The 26,026-nt window shown below is 35.5% G+C and overlaps 1 long non-coding RNA gene across 1 annotated transcript in view; it reads right to left on the bottom strand.

The window, feature by feature from the left end:
• Positions 1-23,742: 23,742 nt before the first annotated feature.
• LOC127836444 (uncharacterized) overlaps positions 23,743-26,026 on the bottom strand; it is a 59,233-nt gene continuing 56,949 nt past the window's right edge. Inside the window, exon 3 of the long non-coding RNA XR_008028766.1 lies at positions 23,743-24,981. This is a non-coding gene — a long non-coding RNA (uncharacterized LOC127836444). The remainder of the gene's footprint in view (positions 24,982-26,026) is intronic.

The following is a 26,026-nucleotide window of genomic DNA, read 5'->3' on the forward strand; positions in this document are numbered from 1 at the left end:
ACCATTTAACATCAAAACATAACTTTTCCAAAGCAGAAGCAAGAAGATTGGCAATAACAGAGCATGTTCAGCCATCTCATTCCAATGAGGATGATATGTACATAATGGACGTCAGTGAAGTTGATTCAGTATGAGATTTGTTAGGAGAGCAGGATGAGGAGGAGAAATAAGGGTACCTAAATCCAAGTGAGTTTTACTCTTGTATTAAAGACTTCGATTTTAACATTTTCACCGCCACCAGAATCAACAAAGCCTCGACTACGCATGGCCCCATTACCAACCCTAGGGCGCCCCTGGGTCAAACATGCGGCGTGGGGATACTCGTCGGCCTCTGCCGCGCCATTTCTAGTTTTAATGTTAAATTGTAGTTGACCTTGTTTTATTTTTAAAGCCTGGTTTCAATACATCAACTATATTGTGCAATACAAACATCACACGCAAAGCTATCTTGGGATGTAAGTTGTGAGACGCAGACCTCATGCAGCCATCGTTTGCAAACGTCGCATGATATCCATTTTAATGCCGTGCGGGTCTTTACAGTGGAGTGATCGAGTCGCACAGATATGTTTGCCGCACTCCATGAATCAGAAGTCTGCGTCTCACGACTAGTCTCGGGATGCTTTTTCTTGACCAAACATTCGACAGTCTGGAAATAAAGTAAAAGCCATTCATACATAACTTAAAAAACAACAATATTTGTTTGCAATAAAAAACATATATTCACTAGATTAAGTGTTCACAAAAAATACTATTTCTGAAAATAAAATTGCAAGAACGATTGTTTGACAGTGAAAAGTATTTATGTTGTATGCATCATAAATATACAATCACATTAAGACACTGAAAAACAACTTTTCATACAAAATAATATAATGGAGCAAAGAGAATGCTTTATTTCATTATATGACACATTAATAAATTAAAATATGAGTAATCTTCTTGTTTAACCTAATTTTCAGGGTTATTTGACAAAAGTGGGACTCTATTACACAGTTTGAAATATCATGATCTTTATAAATTAAAAGAAAATGCAAGGCTCTAAAAACCAATGCACCAACAGAAAGGTACGATGATTATATTCTACATTCTCCTATTATTTTGTTGTATAAAAGTTAATGCAGATCTTTACTAAGCAAATTAGAGCTTTGTCACAGACGTGACGTATACCCCCACGTGCCGCATTGACACACACTATTTTGCATGCTGTCTTTACAAAACAAGAGAATTAAATTTATGGCGATTTTTTAGAATTATAATGCCATTATCATGTACGGCCATTTCGACCTTTGAAATCTTGAATTCTCTCGCATCACATGCCGTCCAAATTTATGGCCATTTTTTTACTTTTGAACTCCAAGTGTGACCTAGACCTTGTTGTTATCGACATAATTCTTTCGCATGACACATTGTCCAATGACTGTGAACAAATGTACCAGGTATTTTTAAAATCTCACAACAAATGACATAGCCATTTTTGACCTTTGAACTGACAGTTTGAGCTTGACGTTGCATATATCGACGTAATTCTTTCGCGCAACACAACGTCCAATAATGGTGAACAAATGTGCCAAATGATTTTTAAATCTCACAATGAACAACATAGTTATGGCCCGGTCAAGCTCATTTAAGGCCATTTTTTACCTTTGAACTCAAAGTGTGACATTGACCTTGAAGTTATCAACGTAATTCTCTCCCTAGACACACCGTCCAATGATGGTGAACAAATATGCCAAATGATTTTAAAATCTCACAATGAATGACATAGTTTTGGCCCAGACAAGCTCATTTATAGCCATTTTTGACATTTGAACTCAAAGTGTGACCTTGGAGTTATCGACGTTATTCTTTCGCGCGACACACCGTCCAATGATGGTGAACAAATGTGCCGAATGATTTTAAAATCTCACAATGAATGACATAGTTATTGCCCAGACAAGCTCATTTATGGCCATTTTTAATCTTTGAACTTAAAGTGTGACCTTGACCTTCGAGATATTGAAGTAATTCTTTCGCTCGACACACCGTCCCATGATGATGAACAAATTTGCCAAATGATTTTAAAATCTCACAATAAATGATAAAGTTATGGCCCGGACAAGCATTTGACCCTTGAACTCCAAATTAGACCTTGACCTTAGAGATATCGACGTACTTTTTTCACGCGACACACCGTACCATGATGGTGAACAAATGTACCAAGTTATTTTCAAATCTAACGATAAATGAAATAGTTATGGTCAAACTTTCAGTTTAAAACACACTAAGTGACCCCGTGACCTAGTTTTTGACCCGGCATGACCCATATTCAAACTTGGCCTATACATCATCAAGATACAACTTGTGACCAAGTTTGGTGAAGATCGGATGAAATTTCGGGACAGACCGACGGACAGACAAAGTGACTCCTATATATTTACTAATCATATAAAGCTAATTTATTACCATCAATGCAAACACTCCACAGCTGTTTCCATCGCACTGTTTGTTGCAAGGTGACGCTTTGAACTCCCATTTTTCCAAGCCATCTTTCACAATTTGCGCTCATTGACACATGAACTGGCTGCATCAAATATTTTGTTGGTTAAAATCAACGAAAATCATGTGCCTATATACTTAAGCGGTACTTTATCTATAGCAAATTGTTTTGGTAATCAGTTTTAAAGCATATAAATATGTGAATCTATTAACACATTATTTGACACACATAAGTGTGAGAGATAGGACACAATAAGTGTTGGTGGTCATTACAAGTTAATATTTAAGATAAAGATCCAAATATAGAAAACAAATAAGATTTACAAAGTTTTTTGAATTTCTTGTTTGGTATATTGCCTGATGAATGATAACTTGAACTGGCCAAAAAAGCTCAATCATACCTAAATGTGACCTTTGATCTCTTGTTAACGCATGCGCTGCAGCTTCTCTACATGGAGAACATATGTGGTAAGCTATATTAAAAATGGCATATTCAATTATCGAATCACAGTTTCGATAAGCTCAGAGACACATATAAAAATAAACATACACCAACTGCTACTGTGACTGCTATATCAAGCAGGTAAGACAAAAAATTAATTACAGCTTTGAACCTTACCAGAACAAATCGAACAAGGCCTTGTTGTTACCACCCAACGACTGGTAAATGGTTACAGTCCTGGACTTAACACTTGCAACCAGCAAAACCCAGTGATTGTTGCCTTTACATTGTGGCAGCATAAGTAGATCATACATATTGAAGTCAACCTACAAAATGTGAAATTATAATGTACCTTAAACAATGTATACATTTCTAAACAGTGAGAAATTTGCTCAAATTACTTCAAAGAAGTATAGTGGCATGCTAGAATTAAGTACAGTTTAAGTTAACAATAAAACAAAAGATTGTCAGGCAATATGGTACTCCTGGAACAACTTTGTAGAGGTCATCATTTGCAAAGAACATGTAGAATTTATGAAGAACCACCACTTTTACATAAAAATTCATGTTATGTAAAACGAAGACTTTGGCATTCATATCTCACAGACATATCAAGTCATTACCACTGCCACCTTCATCAACATAATTATTGGACACATAGAGTTGTTCTGACAAATCTCACAGGCACTTATAATCATGTTATCAGGAGAAAGACAAGTCACCACCTACACCACCTTTATCATCATCATTATTGCATACATAGAGTTGGTCGGACAAATCTCACGGGATGTAATTAGCAATGTATTCATGAAAAAGGCAAGTAACCGCCACTACCACCTTCATCATAATCATTATTGCACACAGAGAGTTGGTCTGACAAATCTCACAGGCACTTATAATCATGTAATCAAGAGAAAGATAAGAGTCTGGGGGGGATTGAGAGGGGGGTTTAATGTCGGGTGGGGTAACTTATAAGACGATCTTTCAAAAATAAAAAAAGGAAAAACAAATGGGGGGGGATTGGAAGGGGGGGTTGTGAGGGGAGTATAATGTGGGGTGTGGTTATTTATTACATAATCTTTTAAAAATAAAAAAAGGAAAAAACACATTTTTTTTGGGGGGGGGGGGCGGGAGGGGGGGGGGGGAGGGGCAAGGATTCTGGGTTGGGGCGTGGGGTATTTTTTGGGTGGAATCCGTTGCGGTATTCAGGTAAGTGTTGTTTTGTCAAAGTATTAATAAAATCTGATCCTAAATAAAGATGTTATGGCAATTAAACAAAAATTTACTCTTGACCTTCAAAGTCAAGGTCATTCAAAGGTCAAGGTCAAATTGAACTTGGCAGGTACAGTACCCTCATGATAATAAGAAAATATTTCAAGTTTGAAAGCTATAGCTTTGATACTATAGAAGTCAAGTGGATCTTAACACAAAATTTAACAAAAATATTCAGTTACTTAGACAAAAAAGGGCCATAATTCTTACAAAATGCTTGATACAGTTGTCTGCTCTTGTTTATAGATTGGGGTCATGTTTGTAAAGAAGTTTGCAAAATATGAAAGCAATATGTCAAGGGACATTGAACATATTTGAAATGGTACGCAAACTTTAACATAGATTTATCAATAATATGCATATTCTAAGTGAAAAAAGGGCCATAATTCTTACAAAATGCTTGATACAGTTATCTGCCCTTGCTTATAGGTTGGGTCCATGTTGGTAAAGAAGTATGCAAAATATGAAAGCAATATGTCAAGGGACATTGAAAATATTTTGGGAGGTACGCAAACTTTAACATAGATTTATCAATAATATGCATATTCTAAATGGAAAAAGGGCCATAATTATTACAAAATGCTTGAAAGAGTTGTCTGCTCTTGTTTGTAGGTTGGGGTCATGTTGGTAAAGAAGTATGCATAATATGAAAGCAATATGTCAAGGGACATTGAAAATATATTTGGGGTGGTACGCAAACTTTAACATTTGCACGCTCACGCTAACGCTAACGGGAACACTAACGCCGACGCCGTGGTGAGTAGGATTGCTCCACTATATATATTTTATATATAATAGTCGAACTAAAAATAAGACAAGCGGGCCTGAAAGGCCCAAAGTCGCTCACCTGAGATAACAAGGTATTATTGGGACAAATCTATTGACCAAGTTTCATGATGATCGGATAATAAATGTGGCCTGTAGAGTGTTAACAAGGTTTAACTATAGCCATATTAGGAAAAATGCCCCGCCCCCTGGCAGCCATGTTTTTCAACCAACCGGCATCATTTTTGAAATCGTCCAAGATATTATCGGGATGATACTTCTTACCACGTTTCATGAAGATCGGACAGTAAATGTGGCCTCTAGAGTGTTAACAAGATTTTACTATAGACATATAAGGAAAAATGCCCCTCCCCCTGGAAGCCATGTTTTTCAAGCAAACATAATTATTTTCGAACTCATCAAATATATCATTCAGACCAATTTTCTGACTAAATTTCATGAAGATTGGAGAATAAATGTCGCCTCTAGAATGTTAACAAGATTTTACTATAGCCATAATAAAGCCATATAAGGAAAAATGCCCCGCCCCCTGGTGGCCATGTTTTTAACGCAACCAAAACCATTTACGAACTAAATAAAAATATCATTGAGACTAATCTTCTGACCAAGTTTATTACGTTGTTAATTATTTTTACGAGTTTGCCTCAGGTACTCTTTTTTATACTAGCTCTACACATAAAGAATCCTTATAGCATTACCATATTTAGTAACGTTTAAAACTGAAAATTTAAGTGTAACTATCATTTTTAAAGCGAACATCTTACCCTCAAGTCGCTTTTGGCAGACCAAGCTGTGGTACCCTTTGTATGACTCCGGTGTTTGGCAATACAAATTAAAAATAGTTACTTTCATCAAAATACTGTTCATTTTTAAGCTCTTGATAAATTTCTAAGCAGCACACTATTTGCACCAGGAAGCCGTTTCTGGTACAATGCATAAGTTTACGCACTAAATATGTAATTCCGAAAGTGCGTTTCTAGACGTAGTTGCTAAGATCGAACATCCTTAAAATAGAGTTCTCTAGGTGTAAACCGTATACTAGTTTTGTGATATCACGTTCGATGCAAAGAAAAAATTGAAAACGAATTGAGAAAAAAATGTAATGTATGGTTATTTTCAGCGATATAACTCTTCGTAGAATCGACCCAGTTCAAATCCACTATTTCATCAATAGCGCTATGTAGTATATTTTTACATTACTGCAGTGAGCAGTCATAGTTAATGTTCCTCATTAGATATGTCAAATTTAAGTTTGATTACATAACTGCAAACGCGAAATAAGGATTGTCTTAATGCGTAAAATCGCAATTTACTGGTAATATAAAAATGCGACTGTTGCTTTTGCGTTAAATACTAAAGCAACGATTGCAAAATGCGCTGATCGTACCTCAATAAATGCGTTGAAATGTTTCGTTGATGTGGCTACTTAAAAATAAGTAGTTACAGTTAGCAATGTTAGAAATGAATCCACTTGGTTCATATACTTATAACCGATACGATTTGTTTCTTCAGTCAAGTGCGACGAATTTATAAGTAGTGACTTGTTAAACCCAAGTAACACCGGAACGGGCGCTTCTATGGCGTCCAAAAAAGCAGAACGCCGATGTGCGCGCCATGTAGTCTTTAGCAACGCTGTGGGTGCGCCATGCTATCGCCTCTAACGTCCATCAGAGCGATCACTTTAAACATTCAAAGAAATCGACGCAGACCGCTGTCCGTGAGCGCGGTGAAGCCGAACCGTGATGTGTTGTCCGAACGCTGCAGATGTGGGTGGTTTTTGCATTGTATTTGGCTTATTTTACGGCTGCGCAATAGGGCTATGAGCCAAAAATTTGCTAGTGGAGAGAATGAGGCTTCATTACAGCCTCATGATTTAACAGTGATGGTGCTAGGCCCAATGGCAGAAGTCATGTAATATTGGCCGCTAGTGAAAGAATATGTTTCCTTGTCTCGTCTGTCCTTGAACCTGTCTCAGTATGAACCTACGTTTGTAAATATGTATTTTCAAAGGAACTGATTGGACCATGTTAACGCTTTTAAATTAATTTAATGAGAAAATAACATCACAACGCTGAAAATTTAAGCGCTTTCATATCCCGTCATAAAACTAATTACGTTTATGTTAAAGACACGCGTCATCAAAAATGACAAAACTTGGGAGCAATTTCGAGTCGGGTGCGCTTATCCTTGTTGCATAACCGTATTGCGTATTGAGTAACCACTAAAACCGAGCTTGCCATTTGTAAGGCTAACGCTCTTTGGCAAACTGTGCTGTGGTACCCTTTGTTGCGACTCGACCTATTATTTTCGCAATACATCATGTAAAAGTAATTCATTTTAACAATATCTTTGTTTTTAAGCTCAAAATAAATTGATAAGCAGCAGTGATTTGAGTCAGAGCCACAATCTGGCGTATGATAGTTTGTACATGAGACTGAGTATCAAAAGTCAATCAGTACAAAAATAAACACGAAAATACGGTGGTTAGTTTATTAATAACTCCATGTCATTTTTTTCACAGTAGCCAAGTTAAAGCAAGAACAAATTACAAAAACTACAAACTGTCATTTATTTATGTATGCTTGACAACGTTTCACAGAGACTTACATTTTCTACTGTATGCTTCATAAACAATAATATGGGCCTTGTTCTGAGAAAACTGGGCTTAATGCATGTGTGTAAAGTGTCGTCCCAGATTAGCCTGTGCAGTCTAGGACGACACTTTCCGCTTTTTTGGTATGTTTAGTTTCAAGGTAGTCCCTCCTTACCGAAAATCAAGTTTTGACGAAAAGTGTTGTCCCTGATTAGCCTGTGCGGACTGCACAGGCTAATCTGAGATGACACTTTAGGCTTATGCATTTAGCCCAGTTTTCGCAGAACAAGGCTCATATAATCAAAAATCTATTACTGTTAATTGTTAATGCATATTAATAGGGAAAAATTTACAAGAGCTCTCGACATGTTCTTTTATTTAGAGATAACAACATAAACAAGAAATGTGTTCGTCAGAAAACTCAGTATGCCCCCTATTGCGCCGCTTTGAAATAAATTTTTTTTTACCTTTGACATTGAAGGATGACCTTGACCTTGAACTTCCACCACTCAAAAGTGCAGCTTCATGAGAACGCCGCTTTGAATTTATTTTTTTTACCTTTTACCTTGAAGGATGACCTTGACCTTGATGGATGACATTGACCTTTTACCACTCACAATGTGCAGCTTCATTAGGACGCTGCTTTGAATTTTTTTTTGACCTTTGACCTTGAAGGATGACCTTGACAGATGACCTTGACCTTGAACTTCCACCACTCACAATGTGCAGCTTCATGGGAACGCCGCTTTAAAATGTTTATTTTTATTTTGAAGATTGGACTAAACATTTGACTTTAAGAGTGCTAACAAAGTTTTACTATAGCCATATAAGGAAAAAAGCCCTGCCCCCTGGCGGCCATAGTTTTCGACGAACCATTTTTTTTTAACTCAGCCGAGTTTTCATTAGAACAACTTTAACTATAAGTGAAAAATGCCCCGCCCCCTGGCGGCCATGTTTTTAAACAGACCAGAACCATTTTTGAAATCCTCCATAATATCATAAGTACAATTGTTCTGACCAAATTTCATGAAGATTTGACTATAAACATGACTTCTAGAGTGTTAACATAGTTTTCACTATAGCCATATAAGGAAAAAGGCCCCGTACGCTGGGGCCATGTTTTTCAATCAACCGGAACCTTTTTGAAACTCAGCTGAAATATAAATAGAACACAATTAATGTTCTGACCAAGTTTCATGGAGATTGGACTAACACTAAGACTGTAAGAGCTTTTTTTCTGTTGAACATTAAGCTAAGAGTTTAAGACCTGTTTTACTGTTTATCATTCCTCTACGTCACCGATTTTAAAGAAATAATGAAACAACGCTAGAAAGCTGCAGTTTACTTAGCTGGAAAAAATATGACTTTTGTCGTTTGACGTGTTAATAATGACATCATTAGCACGCGCGCTTAATATTCTTAAAAAATGTTTTTGCTGTTTGTGTTGCATTTTGGGTTTAAAATATATAACATTTTGGTATCAAATTGTTGTTTTTGTTAAATCTGATTTGAGTTTACTAAAAATGATTTCTTTGTAGTTGATTCCTAGTAATATGACAATCCTCCACACTTGACTGATATAAGAACTTCCTGTTGACCATGATATTAAACAAGAGGCCCCACAGGGCCCTGGGTCGCTCACCTGAGAGACTTAGATAGAAAGAAACAAAGATTAAAACTCTTCAGCAAATATTTCAAATTATTAGTATGACAAGACTGACTTTAAACATTAGGTGTTCCATAGTATTCACAATAGGCCTATATAGAAAATTACCCCACCCACCCTGGCAGCCATGTTTTTAATACCCAGATTTAATTATATATATATATATATATATATATATATATAAGGAAAATGCTTCTTACAAACATATAGAGAAAACTGCCCCATCCCCTGGCGGCAATGTTTTTCCACTGATCACGACCCTTTTCAAACTCATCCGACCTATCAATAAAACCAATGTTTTGACCAAGTTTCATGATGATTGGCCAAAACATGTGACTTTTAGAGTGTTCACAGGCTCTTTCAGTATATAAATATAAGGAAAATGACCCCCCCCCCACTGTCGGTCATGTTACTAGATGGATCAAAACCGTTTTTGAACTCAACCGTCGTATCCAGGAAACAAGGGTTTTTAACGTTGTTTTGTGAAAAGAAGAGGTTTGCTGTTTCGGCAGATATATACATATATGCATTTTCAGTAGTTTTGTGTGTGTGTGTTTAAATGTTTTGAAATAGACATTTGTTACCCGTTGCGACAAAGCTTAAATTATTTTGGATTAAAGTAATATGAGGACAGTTATTTAATAATGAACATCAGCAAAAGAAAATGGAAGTTCATTTTTAAACAAATTGTTGTCCAAATTTGAGATCATGAGATAAGCATCTTAACATCTTTTAGGGGATGACTGTTTACAATTTATTTAGCAAGAACACTTAGATACTGAACACAAATGTATTGTGTTTTTATAAAATAGTTTTTGCATAATTAAATAAAATATGTTGAATTGTTTTCATATATCAAAGTCAGTTATAAAAAAATAAATGAGTATGAGAATATGTACAGCTACTAGAAATTCAATACTGATCTTCTTTTATAGTACAACACATCACTTGATCTTTCTTATAGTTATAAAAGAGTGCAAATAAAGAAGTAAACACACACAAGACATTTGAAAACGTATCATATCAAAACAACTATCAAACTATTTGTAATTTAAATGCAAAAAAAATCTGTAGCATAAATATATTATTTTTGCAAAAACAAATGCAAATCAACATTTCTTCAAACAGTTGTTTGTGCTTCTTAAAAGATGTGATAAGTTGTTGTTTTTTTATTACCAAATTGTTCACATTTTTGACAAAGTGTTTTTAAACAACTGGAACAATTTAGGACTCACCTTGCATTGATATTTCCAATTGAAACAACAATAAAACCTGCTAAAATAAAAAATATTTCATTATCACACACAAACTACTGACTAACTGAAAATTGTAGGGGTAAAACATTTCAAGTTGTAATGTCTTATGTATCTTATGAATGGTTTCCATCTGACATCAACACAAAGGTCTTTGATGAAAGTGACCAGTTAATGTGGGTCAATTTCCAGGAGTGTTTAACAATTACCACCTGGCAACAATGCAGGCACAGGTATAAATGAGTTTTATAGAGAGTAGCCTAGGATAAGTGAATGAAAAGTCAAATAAGATTCATATGTAACACTTCTTGTTGTTTAATTGGTTTTACCAATATGTAAAATTTCTGTAAAGATATAGATAACACTCATATGTAATGGCAATAATTAATTTGAGTAATGCAATAATTATAATTAGATATTTGGGTTTGACATTAATGTTTCTGAATCCATTACCAGTATCATCATAATCAGAATCATCATCAGAATCATCATCAGAATCATCATCAGAATCATCATCAGAATCATCAGAATCATCATCATCATCATCATCATCATCATCATCATCATCATCATCATCATAATCACCACCACCATCATCATCATCATCATCATCATCATCATCATCATCATCATCATCATCATCATCATCATCATCATCATCATCATTGTGCACCAACATCCGCATTACAACTAGAGTGTTAACATGGTTTTAATATAGTCATATTATGAAAACTGCTGCTACCCTGGCGGCCATGTTTTTCAACAAACCGTAATCATTTTTGAACTCAGCCAAGCTATCAATACAACAAATCTTCGGACCAAGTTCCATGAAGATTGGGCTATAAATGTTACTTCTAGAGTGTTAACAAGGCTTCACTATAGCCATATAAGCAAAGCTGCCCCGCCCCCTGGCGGCCATATTTTTCAACAGACCGAAATCATTTTCAAACTCAGCCTAGCTATCATAAAAAGAAATGTTCAGACCAAGTTTCATGAAGATTGGACTATTTATGTGACTCCTAGAGTGTTAACATGGTTTAACTATATATAGCCATATAAGCAAAACTGTCCTGCCCCCTGGCGGCCATGTTTTTTTACTGATCCTAACTATTTTCTAACTCAACTGTCGGATCCAAGAAATAAATGTTCTGACCAAATTTCATGAAGATTGGACCAAAAATGTGACTCTAGAGCGTTCATATGTTTTCACTATATACATAGAGAGAAAACTGCCCCGCCCCCTGGCGGCCATGTTTTTTCACCGATCTGGACCATTTTCAAACTTGTTCGAGATATCAATGAAACTAATGTTTTGACCAAGTTTCATGATGATTGGGCTAAAAATGTGACTTCTAGAGTGTTCACAAGGTTTCTATATAGCCATATTAGGAATACTGCCCCGCCCCCTGGCGGCCATATTTTTCAATGGTCCGGAACCATTTTTGAACTCAACCAACATATCATTATGACAAACATTTTGACAAAGTAACATGAAGATTGGGCATCAAATGTGACTTCTACAGTGTTCACAAGGGTTTTCTTTTTTTTGACCTAGTGACCTAGTTTTTGACCCAGCATGACCCAGTTTCGAACTCGATCGAGGTATCATTGGGACAAATGTTCTCATCAAGTTTCATGAAGATCGGAAATAAATGTGGCCTCTTTAGTGTTCACAAGGCAAATGTTGACGACGGACGCAATACGGACAAAAGGTGATCACAATAGCTCACCATGAGCACGTTGTGCTCAGGTGAGCTAAAAATATATCAGGCAATGTTATATCAGGCAGATATCAATGTGGTGGTATGATAAATTCTAATACACTGTGCTATATGACTAAAATATCAGTAAATTACACATAGTTTGCATAGCATCTTGTTGAGATTCTTTCAACTCGTATTATAAGTTAACAAATTGAATCTCAGCTCAGATATCCTTAGTTTGACCTTTTGACAACTTTTTGACTCTTTGATGCGATCTGATCACAAGAAAAATCTGATTATTGAAAATAAAACATGTCTATTTTAGTGAAATAAGGGCTTCACAGACTTAAAAATTGTCCTAAATTAAAAAAAAAATTCGCTTTTTCAACACTGGTTTCAAGGTTATATGAAAACATACTTTTATTCATATTTCCTGGTTTAGCATTTGCAATAAGTACACTGAATACAAACAAAAAAGAAAATTAAGAGTATTATATCAAGATTTCTTTGTCCATTATAGAAAGGCATTACAGAAATAATACCGGTACATGTTTGTTTCTGTCTTTTCTCATTAAGATCGTTTCTTGTATACAGAGGGTAAACAGAATAGAGCTATCACTACAGGTGATACAAACATACCCTGCAATACCAAATACACACATATAGACAAACATGTTTCATTGTGACTATAAACTATGTGAAAAGTAATATTTCATTTGTATGTGACATTTTAAGATGCTATGTCGCTTTTAATAATATGCAAGGCGCCTACCTGGCTACTGAACACCTGAATATATGCTATCCAACTGAAATAAACCCACCTATCCTAAACGAATTAACATAATTGATGTGGTATGTGATATCAAAATTATATTACAGAGTTGTTAATGGTATCATATTAACACAAAAATGTTATTTTTTTATTCACCACATGACATGGCAGTAAAGTTTTATTCGGCTGAAAAGAGATTATAGCTGATATGGTTACGAAATGTTAAATTTTTATATCATTATAAATGTAAATTTAGTTACCACTGGAATATCATGTTTCTTTGTATGATAAATACCCTGCTTTGGAATTTGTTAATTCCATCTATCAATTGAATCACATAAAATGAAAATGAAAGACATATCAAAATATTAAGAAAAAAGCAAGTGTTATACAGAGGATAAAACCCCTTTCCATAAACTCCTTTAAAAAGCTATGTGCAATAATAAGGTAGAGTAATTATTACTTGGCGTACAGGATGTAAACACTGAAAAGGGGTGTAAACAAACCAGAGCTGTCCCAAGCCATCTTTGTGACCTTGACTGTCCCATCAAGCTGCCAAGTAAGCATAAATGTAAAATTGTATTCAGTCCATTTTTGGTGGACAACTTTATGAGTCTGATGTTTCCTTATTTCAGCCATTTCTCAAACAAGTGAATAAAAAGGAGTATGAAATACACGTACAATAAACTATAACACTGACAAGTTGACATGAACACGCTAATATTATGCAAATCACATAAACTGGTTACTGAGCTGAAATTGCATGTTGAAATAACTTTGTTTAAATTAGCAATTACACATGATCTATCTGACATCAAAATATATCATTTCTGCAAACCTGAAAATAATACGCTGTAATTATTATTAGGGAGACATGCCTTATGCGTGACCATTTTTAAGTTTCGCCAAGCTGTATAATGCTCAAATATGACAACTGACATCTAAGTGTTACCTTAACCTTTAAGGGAACATGAAAGAGGTTTCTACATGTAACTGTTAAACATATTTGGCAAGTTATTTAAGAAGTGCATAATTACTATTGAAGTATCAGTTGGGTTGACCATTGACCTCTTAGTCTGACTTTGAGCTGGGAACATGGGTCTTAACAAAAACTGGTGAACATTTGTTGTCAGTTATTGCTCCATTAATGACAAAGTAACAGTTTGGACAAATTTTACCTTCGACCTGTAAGTGTGCCCTTGACCTTTAAGTAAGGTAGACAGGTGTTACATGTTAAACACCGCCTCCTAATGATGGTCTTTTGTAATTATTAATTTTAAAATTGCATGCTGAATGCTGTAGTTACTGTCTGTACAAACCCGAACACACACACACACACATACAATAACAGACACACAAATGCGCACTCATACTCTCAACCATTTTTACAAATAATTATCGTTGTTTCTGAAGATTTCTCAAATAAAAAAGAAAAGAAAGATATGTCAAAGACATCTCCCACGTAAACCATCTAATGCTTTGTCAGATGCTTTGCAAATCTGCCATGGTTTGGTGCATGTGCAAATAATTCAGGAACATTTACATAACTCCGATTGAAAATTGTGTCATTTTACATCTACACTTAGTGGTAATTAAATATTTTAAATCAAGCACTTAACAAATTTAGAAATAGTTCGCTTCACAGACAATTGGATGAACAGTAAAACTGCCATATTCCACCCTACTGGGGGCATACAAACAAAAATTGCACCGGGGGTTCAAAACCCAGGACAAAAAGAAGCAAATACTAAAACATAACCACTATACGCCATGTAGACTTGCCTGCCCTGAGGGTTCAATACCCAGGACAACGAGGAGCAAATACTAAAACATACGGAATCCTGATAATGCCATATATATTCTTCCACTTTTTTCATCAAGGGCGAAACTAGACACACGAAGCGATACTTGATATTTTTCTTGACAGTCGCGGCGACCCACGATATTTTTCTTAAAAGTCGCGGCGACGCACAATATTTTTCTTGACAGTCGCGGCGACGCATGATATATTTAATACGATATATCGACCTTGTGTAGGTGATGATGATGTGGTTGATCTGGTTCTGGGTCCTGCCGTCTGGTGATGTCTATGTAAGTTTGTGGATCTCCTTGTGCGCGAACAGGGTCCCTCCTATGACCAAGTCGTTCTGTCGGCAGAAGTTGACTAGTCTCTCCCCGTTTTTGGTGATCACATCCACTCCATGTCTTCCCATGGTCCTCCTTTTGTCTTTGTTGTCGCAGCACACCTTAGCATTGAAGTCGCCGAGCAACATCAGCACGTCGTTTTGGCGGATGTCCTTTTAAACACTTTGAAGGGCGTCGTAGAATGCATCCTTGTCCTCTTCTTCTGCGTCGTCTTCTTCATATATAGAAACTGAATAGCATTGATTTTAAAAGTTTTGTAAGTATGATTTAAATTACAGTAATTAAACAATTGCAATATCAAAGCTACTAATTCACACAAATCTGACATGCACATTGCACATAAAGTTATACAAATAAAATGTTGATAAGTTTCCAATTCTTATTGGAATGGGTTAAATAAACCATTGGCTAGTTTTCTTAAATATCATATTGAACATTATTCAGCTTAAAGGAAACATAATAAAACAAGAAACCGTCGGAGACCGGTGATCAATGCTCCCCAAAGTTTTTTTGTCACAATATTGCACTATATATTCAGATAAAAGGTAACGTCTTGAGGGCACAGTAGTTGGGGGGACAATAATTGTTTTATAGAAAATTTCAAAGGGCCATAACTCTGTGAAAAGTCATCCGACAAAAACCCGCTAATAATAAGCACATCTCTTCTTGGTAGTGAAGCTTCCCATAAAGTTTCATTGAATTCCGGTCATTAGTTGCTGAGAAATAGCCCGGACAAGAATTGCATTATATGTAAAGTTAATGGAAAATTTCAAAGGGCCATAACTCTGTGAAAAATCATCGGACCAGAACCCGCTGATAATATGCACATCTCCTTTTGGTAGTGAAGCTTCCCATAAAGTTTCATTGAATTCCGGTCATTAGTTGCTGAGAAATAGCCCGGACAAGAATTGCACTATATATACAGTTAATGGAAAATTTCAAAGGGCCATAACTCTGTGAAAAATCATCGGACCAGAACCCGCTGATAATATGCACATCTCTTCTTAGTAGTGAAGCTTCCCATAAAGTTTCATTGAATTCTGGTCATTAGTTGCTGAGAAATAGCCCGGACAAGAATTGCACTATATGTACAGTTAATGGAAAATTTCAATGGGCCATAACTCTGTGAAAAATCATCCGACCAGAATCCGCTGATAATATGCACATCTCCTCTTAGTTGTGAAGCTTCCCATAAAGTTTCATTGAATTCCGGTCATTAGTAGCTGAGAAATAGCCCGGACAAAAATTGTGCACGGACGGGCACAAGGACGGACTGACGAAGCGGCGACAATATGCTCCCCCCAAAAAACATAAAAAATGTTTGTGGATATTTGAGCATGTCTATTTCACACAAAGGAATCTTCTTTAGGTATCAAATATCTCATTTGCTGAGCTATTCAAAATCCTGTGGGGAATATTGAATAGTTTTAAAACATTATACAAACTGGTTGGACCATAGAACATTATTTTGTTCCCCATAAAGCTGTTTGAAATGTTTCTGAACTAAAGGATTACAGTAGCTTAAAGGGGTATACATGTAATAACGCTGTTTTTAATTTACTATAAACCTTATTTAAGCAATACATATTCTCTCTTTTCAAGCAGAAATTTATAAAGAATAATTGTTATATTTATGAATTTTTTTTAGACAAGATTGAAAAAATGCCCTTTATCACTCACCAGGGTAATGGGGCATGGCCAAAATTTACCCCGGGGGCATATTTTGAACAGTTTTTTTCTCAAGGACCAAAATCTTAGGCCTACACCATTTATCAGAAGTGAGCCATGTCCATTATAATTATTTAAGAGTGTTATCAATTCAAATCATCAAATAAGCAATGTCAATTTTGTGCCATTGAGATTGTCAAAGAGAAATATGTTAAAAGATCTGTTATTCAGCTTTTAAAAATGTATTTCACATTCCAATAAATCTAAGTTAAATTTTATACTCCATGTTCATTTCTGTTTTGCAAAATTATTGCAAAATTATTGTAAAGCTATTGAGTTGGTCACAAGTGATACAATATCGTGTGCTTCTAAATTTCTTAATTTTATAATCATACATGTACTTCACATATTTATACATAAACCATAAACTGCAATAATGGGATTAGGCTTTTCCATGGTTTTAGATAGACTTTACCAGTCTGAATATTGCTGATCTAACAGTAAGTGGTTATTTGTTGGAAGAAAGTGTCAAGACAATGAAAATAAATGAATGCCAGAATTTGTATATGGATACCAGTATGTAATATCTGAAAACTATAATGATAACTATATAAATCAGTTATGATGGCCAAGATATTAAGTCTTGTTTGTATATTCTTTTAGCAAAGATCTTTTATAAGTAATAAGTCATATATAATAACTGTATATTCAAAACAAGAGGGCCATGATGGTCCTGTATCGCTCCACTGTTTTTTTTTGCGTTGAGATGTACTCAAGCATATGACTTTCTCTTTCTATCCCTCGTCCCACTGGGGGTTTAAAGTTGGAAGGGTGAGCATGTTTATGAATGGAAAAAGTTACTACCGTGTTAACTAAACAGACTTAAAAGCCCGGGAATTGTTGCACAGGTCCTTTGCTTATAACGTGATGGTAAATTATCAGAAATATATATGGATTGTTGAGCAATTGACAATCATATCCACAATTCATGAGTCACGATTCACAAATGGAACAATGAATCATTAGTTATTAAAAAGCAGCATATACGATAGTTAAGAACATTGCACTTCATTAATTTCAACACCTTCTCTTGGATACAAAGTTTGAGTTTACCGTGCAGTATCATATATAGACTTTTCTTGAAATAATTATGTTCATGGAAGTTGTGTTTTTAAAATCAATAATATATTATTAAACTGGTTTAAACACTACAAAAAAGACATGAAATTAACATGTCATCCAAATTATTTTCATCCGGATATATGGTCACTTTCGACATATTTAAATAAAACTCGACTTTTTTCAGTTTATAAGAAAAACATTCATAACACATGTTCTTACTTCAATGCCTTTGTAAGCAGTCACCATCTGACCTAAAATGGCACTAAATGACAGGGTTTTATCTTATGTTTACAAGATGTTGATGTTGTTGTTGGTCACAGCCAAACGGCCGCAGTAATCTCCACTGGTAAACGTCATATGTTCAGTTTTGTGACCCCCGGGACCGGATCAAATTTGAGCCCAGGGGAATAATTTGAACAAATTTGGTAGAGGACTATTAGATATCACTACATACCAAATTTAGTAGCCCTATGCTCTATAATTAAGAACTAGAAGATTTTTAAAGTGTGCACACAATAGGCCTTATTTAAGCATATGTTCATTTTTGTGACGCCTGGGGCAAGGTCAAATTTGTTCCCAGGGGCATAATTTGAACAAACTAAGTAGAGAACTATTATATGTCACTACCTACCGAATTTAGTAGAAATAGGCCCAATGATTATGGACAAGAAGATTTTTATAGTTTGCACACTATGGGCCCAATATAAGCATATGTTCAATTTTGTGACCCCTGGGGAACGGTCAAATTTGATCCCAGGGACTTAATTTGAACAAACTTGGTAGAGGACTATACGATTTCATAACATACCAAATTTGGTAGCCCTATGCCATACGGTTTAGGACAAGAAGATTTTTTAAGTTTGCACAAAATAGGCCTTATATAAGCAAATTTCGATTTTTTGACACCCCGAGGGCAGGGTCAAATTTGACCCCAAGGGCATAATTTGAACAAACGTGGTAGGACTATTAGATGTCACTACATACCAAATTTGGTAGCTCTAGGCCCAATGGTTATGGACGTAAAGATTTTTAAAGTTTTCACAAAATAGGCCTTATATAAAACAGTATACAGATTAAGTTTGCAAATACAGATTATTTGCAAACTTATTTTTTTTATTTATTGAACAATTGTTATGAAATTTTGCATATTTGTAGGGGACAATGAGTACATACATATATTTGAAAAAAAAGAGTTAAAACGTTTTTGGAAAAAAGAGTTATTTGATGATAAAGTTGCCATCCCCCGTGGAATTTCAACGGGGTTTTGGCTCCCCCGTTAAGAATTGCAATTCTCCCACGGGTGATTTTTCCAGACGGGAGAATTTTACCTATATTTTACAAAAAAAATAATTTAAATATAATGCTTTGTTTTCTGTTCCAATGTTTACAAATACACATGCTCAAGTCATAATTGTAAGAAATATGTACTTAAATAAGAAAATAAAGTGTTTGTAGATTTTCTTCCCCCGTGGGTTTTTACGGGAGCTCCCGCCAAACTCCCATTTCCATTAAACTCCAGTGGGAGGTTAGACGGGTCCCCGTGGGAGGTTTGACGGGGCCCCCCGCCAATTTACAAAGAACTCCTCGTGGAAGTTTGACAGGGGGGGGGGGGGTGATTCAGACTTCAATAAACATTTAATACCCATTGCAATATATTCCATTGTATAAAGACACCAAACTTAATTAAATAATTTATGTTTTCTTTTTAAGGTGTCAAAATCAATTTATAATGATTGAATTTTCTTAAATCAGTACCAACATGTATGTTAAATACAATGTCTTTTTGGTAAGAGATTAGACCCACATATCGATATTTCTGTAAAGATAAATTTAAAACGTTCAATAATTTTGAAAGTGACTTGTCTCGAAAATATATTACATTTACCTTTTGATAATCCAAACGTTGCTTTTATCCATTACTGTGATGATAAATACAATTCAGAAAGACAATAACATTGGAAACATACTTATTGTCATTCGGACTTGTATTTCTTTTGTTGTCTATTCCCGTGTAAAAGTTTTGGAAGTTTTTTGCTCGAAACTTTGCTTGGAACCATGTTCGGAGCAATGTCGTACCTTAGTGTACCGGTTACATTCCACAAGTTTTTACACAAAATGCCTGAATATGGCAGTGTGTTAGGTTCATTGTTTTGTTACTGTAGTTGTTTGTTTTTTATCATTAATAACACCGTGCACTGGTGGCGTTATTATCAGAGAAATGAGGGAGTCTTCTTGCAACAAACTGTACTGGCTACAGTACATTACAACATAACCAATACAAGCAGTTTCAATTATGGGACACAGCATCACTTCTCCAATAGAATCGATGATGTTGAAATACATTTGAATTATATATGCAGTTTCAGTTATTTACTGGGGTGGGGTTTCTAATGAGGATACATTGTATGATATCCCAGACGTTAGTGCCTGTGCTTTTTTTTCTCTAAACAAACAAACATTTTACCTCAAGGACTTTGATCACTTTTAATTATTGTGTATAAAATACAAAATACCACACAAAACTGAAACATATTTGATATAACCTTATCAGCAGCATGATTTCTTTTCTAAATGTAACAAAAACTTAATTTCAATCATGAACTTGATATTTCAAGAAAACAGGAAACCAAGAAAAAAGGTGGAACCAACAAATGCGTAGAATTGTGAATTATGCAAGCCAGAGTTCTCGAGTTACGATTGTTGTGCCCTGCACTTCTATACACCACAACCTATCTTTGTTCGAAGTTTGATGCCATTAGGCCTTAATGTAATTACGTTATGACCCGGACAATACAAAAGCGAGATAAATATAGTAATTCAGGGGCTATAGCTATAATTCTTTACACTAATCTTCTCATCAATAAGATATATCCATATATTAAGTTTCATGTGAATAGGTGTTATAGTTAACGAGTTATAGTCCGGACAAAGACTGGAAGCTGCCTGACCCCTGGCATGACATAGATAACCCCTTAATATGCCCTTTATTAGACGGACGTATATAAAAGACAAATGGAAAGGATGAAAAAAAAGCAGTAATTAGTTTTATCAGAGACAAATAACAGAGATAGGCAGCTCGCCAAATATCGGATAGCTATCGCATGTCAAATGGTTTTGGCGAGACAAGTCTAAGCGCAACTGTTTGTTGGTTGCAACGGTAGATAACATGCTTATCAACATTTCTAAAACACGCTTTTGCATTCCATTTTTTATATGAAACAAATATACTATCATTTATTATTAAAATGAGAATGTATGTAGTATTATCACTCAATTGTAATGTGTCAATTAAAACAAGAGATTGCCAAGCAATATGTTCCCCTACAGGTGAAACTCCACCATTTTCATTTTTTATTTGTTGCCATAGCAACCACAATTCTTAAGGTAGGAACAAAATGAAATGACGTGCATAATCTCACTTTTGCCATCTATCCATGTTTCAAGTTTCATGTAAAAATATACAAAACTTTAAAAGTTATCGCATGATCCAAAAAAGTGTGACGGACTGACAGACTGACTGACGGACAGAGCGCAAACCAAAAGTCCCCTCCGGTTTCACTGGTAGGGGACAAGTCATCACATGCCGCATTGTTTTATTTCCGGTATTTAAAGTTGGCCTTTGTAATAAGATAAAGGAGCGATCAGAATCTTACAACAAACAACTAATTATAGGTTGTTTTAATTAGATTTTTGTTTTTCATTTTTATTGCAGTGTTTAAATTTGATCAATCTGAATGCCATTAACCTGTAGTATAATTTGAATAAAGCTCTGAATTTTTTTTTTCTTATGGAGAGAATCTATTCTCGGTCTGTATATGATCTGTATATAATCGGCTGTATATGGTCTTTGTTCTCTTTAATTACCACTAAATTCAATGCACAATTTTACCAATTATAAATAACATTACCATCTAGAAATCGTCAGACCCGTATACTGTGCCATTCTCCGATATTTACCATATCGATCAAGTTATTTAGTCACTTTTCTGTGTTTCTTCACTATGTCTTCGACGGATTTTGTGTCATAGGATGACGAGGATTTAAATCTGGATTTACTTCTAGGTATACCGATGATGATGAGCACTGTGATAGTGAATTTGTTCAGCAAATTAATCAGTCAGTTGTGTATGAGTGCCCAGAATGCAAAAAGTTAATGAAAAGAATATATGGATTCTATTTATTGTTAACAAGAGTGCCAAACTGTCACAAGACACCCCCGTTCGAAGGTTTTTGACACCATGCTCAATGCTTGCAATGCACTAAGTGACCTCCAGACCAAGTTATTTACCCAGTATGACCCATATTTGAACTTGACCTACATATCATCTAGACACAACTTCTGACCAAATTTGGAAAGATCGGGTGAAAACTACTTCAATTAGAGGGCGGACACCGTGCTTTATCCTTGAAATGCACTAAGTGACCCCGTGACCTAGTTTTAGACCAGGCATGACCCATATTCAAACTTGACCTAGATATTGTCTAGACACAACTTCTGACCAAGATTGGTGAAGATCGGATAAAAACTATTTGAAATAGACAGCGGAAACTGCTGTGGACGCCGCCCGACCGCAAAGGGTGAAATTATAATACGTCCCGTTTTAAAAAACGGGCGTATAAAAAGCATAATCCAAAATTGGTAAGTATGTCCCCTTATGTACATAATGATAAACAAGCGAATTCGTAGAATTGATATCCCTGCAACATATGCTTTGTTCGAGGATGGGTGCAAATCGGACGGATATAACCAAGGGCCATAACTCCGTTATTTCCAGATGGTGTACAATTCCATTTGGCGTGCATCATCCTCATATCCATATATATATACTCATACCAAGATTCAATGAAATCCGCCAAAGCACTTCCAAGATATGGCTCTGGACACAAAAGTGACGGACGGACAGCAGGACAACGCCAAAACAATATCCCTCCGCCTCTGGCGGGGGATATATACTCATACCAAGTTTCAATTAAATCCGCCAAAGCACTTCCAAGATATGGCTCCCGACACAAAAGTGCAGATAGCAAAAAGCATTTTTTCAAGATACAAAGGGCCATAACTCTGGTTTTAACAGATGGTGTACAATGCCATTTGGCGTGAATCATCCTCTTATGCATATATATACTCACAAGAAGTTTCAATGAAATACGCCAAAGCACTTCCAAGATATGGCTCCAGACACAAAAGTGACAGACGGACGGACAGACGGACGGACAGCCGGACAACGCCAAAACAATATCCCTCCGCCTCTGGCGAGGGATATATACTCATACCAAGTTTCAATGAAATTCGCCAAAGCACTTCCAAGATATGGCTCCGGACACAAAAGTGGCTATAGTAAAAAGCATTTTGTCAAGATACAAAGGGCCATAACTCTGTTTTTAACAAATGGTATACAATGCCATTTGGGGTGCATCATCCTCTCATGCATATATATACTCATACCAAGTTTCAATGAAATCCGCCAAAGCAATTCCAAGATATGGCTCAGGACACAAAAGTGACTATAGTAAAAAGCATTTTTTCAAGATACAAAGGGCCATAACTCTGTTTTTAACAGATGGTGTACAATGCCATTTGGCGTGCATCATCCTTTTATGCATATATATACTCATACGAAGTTTCAATGAAATCCGCCAAAGCACTTCCAAGATATGGCTCCGGATACAAAAGTGCCGGACGGACGGACAGCCGGACGGACGGACGGACAACGCCAAAACAATAACTAAATGAAATGTGTCCCGGCTTCTACAGAGGAACCTATGCAACCATTTATGTGATACAGTCTCTTAATAAACCTCTGTAGTAACAATTTTAGTATGTGCATAAAAGAATGCATGAACACAGTTTTTACAGTTTAATGATATTTCATCTAAACTTCATAATTCATGAACAAATATCAATACACCTGGCTTAAAAAAATAAGCAATTTATCAAACATTACACATATTAAGCAAGTTGTTGATATTACAAATAACATATTGGAAGAAAACAGCTAATATTCTGCAGTTATGCAGGCAACAAACATTTAAGCATAAGAGCCATTATCGTATAAGGCAGGGTATTAATGTTGCTGAAGAAAAATCATTCTCACATGTGACTTAGAGTGTTAACATGTTTTTACCATAGCCATGTAAGGAAAAAGCTTTGCCCCCCCTGGAGGCCATGTTTTTAAACCATGATATCATTGTGACACATTGTATGACCAAGTTTCATGAAGACCGGACAATAAATGTGGCCTCTAGAGTGTTAAAAAGGTTTTTTTGATAGCTATGTATATAGACTTATACGGAAAAATGCCCCGCCCCCTCGTGCCCATGTTTTTGAACCAACCGGAACCATTTTTGAACTTGCCCAAGATATCATTGGGACAAATCATCTGACCAAGTTTCATGATGATGGACAGTACACCGGAACAATTTTTGAACTTGTCCAAGATATCATTGGGAAAATTGTTCTGACCAAATTCCATGATGTATGGACAGTTAATGTGGCCTCTAGATTGTTTACTAGGTAAATGTTTACGCCCCACAACACATATCGCATGACGGACCATTAGAACATTGTGCTCAGGTGAGCTTAAGAGCAAACAGATAATCACTAGAAATTTGTTTCCACAAAAAATGTTCCTGTGCAACTTCCTTTACATGAACATACACAGTAGTGTGTCCTGCTTCATTAAAACATACTTTCATTCTTAAATATGTCTTGCCATTGCTTTGATCTGAATGTAAACAGAGAATGCCAAGGTCTTTAGCGTGCATATTGACAATAAATTTCTTTGAATCACTTCGTTCAGTATGTAACACTCAACCCTGATAGGCACAGTGATCTCAACTTGACAGTCTCCAACGTCAGCTGAGTCTGGTTCTGTTGTTGACGATGACTAACCACACTGCATTGCTTTGTCTTCATACAATGCAGTGTTGAGAGAAGTATCATCCTCAGTGCTCAGTTATGGATTCATCCTCATCGAGAAGGAAACCATCGTCAAGCGCTGTTGGGGATGACTCATCATGTCAAGATGGCTTGTGCTTCTTCTGCACCCCATAACTCAGTCACTCCCTCCTGAGCATGGCCAAACTGAAAATACAAATGAGCATATCAGATGAACACCAAATCATATGATATGTATTATATATTATTCTAAATTTAGATAAAAAATATAAAGGCCTCATGGAATTTATAAAGAAGGCATATAAGTTTGCAAGTTATAATGTTTCATAGGTGAATTATTTTTTCTTTCTATCAGCATTTTAGCCTGACAACATTCAGGCTGTTCAGTTGACTTGTTACTGCATATTGTAACAAGACTATTGCCAAGCAATAAATGTCCCAAACCGGCTCCACCATTGTCAAAAATGCAACCATTGTCGGAATATTTTTTTTACTGTTGGTATATCAACCAGAAGTTTTGACGTAGGAACAAAAGAAATGACTTGCATTATGTCCATATAGCCATCTATCCATGTTTCAAGTTTCATGACAACATATGAAGAACTTTTAAAGTTATTGCAGGATCCAGAAAAGTGTGACTGACTGACAGACAGACAGAGCAAAAACGGTAGGGGACAATAATGGCAATTTCTCTATAAGATATAACAGACTTCTGCAGTTGACGTCCCCAAAAGCCAGTTACCTTTAAAATAGGGATTTATGTGTGTTACATGAAATTATATTACATTGTAACTTAAAAACACTTCCATAATACAAAATTCCTTTTCTTGTAATAGAATGAGCTTCATTTTTATAAATTCATTGTTATATTTCAGCAAATGAACACCGAAAGACAATAAACAACCAATCCACCATTTACACCACACAATACCTGGTAATAAGACAAAATTTTATTTCCAGGTATTGTGTGGTATTAAATATTACCTGAGCTAAGACACCTTATTAAATTTCCTTCCTATATTATAAATTGATCAACAAGCACCTGTTTTAAATTAAATTCTTAAGATTTAATATTCCTTGATTAATGGATTAAATCTAAATTATTAATTAAATTCTTATATTAATTATTAAATGACTATTGTATCAAAACTAAATTTATAAATTAAATCATATATTAAATGCTCAATTTATTAAAAACTTCCTTAACTTATAAAACTGAAGCACTTTTTAA

Source organism: Dreissena polymorpha, chromosome 6 (assembly GCF_020536995.1).
Source record: "Dreissena polymorpha isolate Duluth1 chromosome 6, UMN_Dpol_1.0, whole genome shotgun sequence".
NCBI classification, from domain to species: Eukaryota; Metazoa; Mollusca; class Bivalvia; order Myida; family Dreissenidae; genus Dreissena; species Dreissena polymorpha.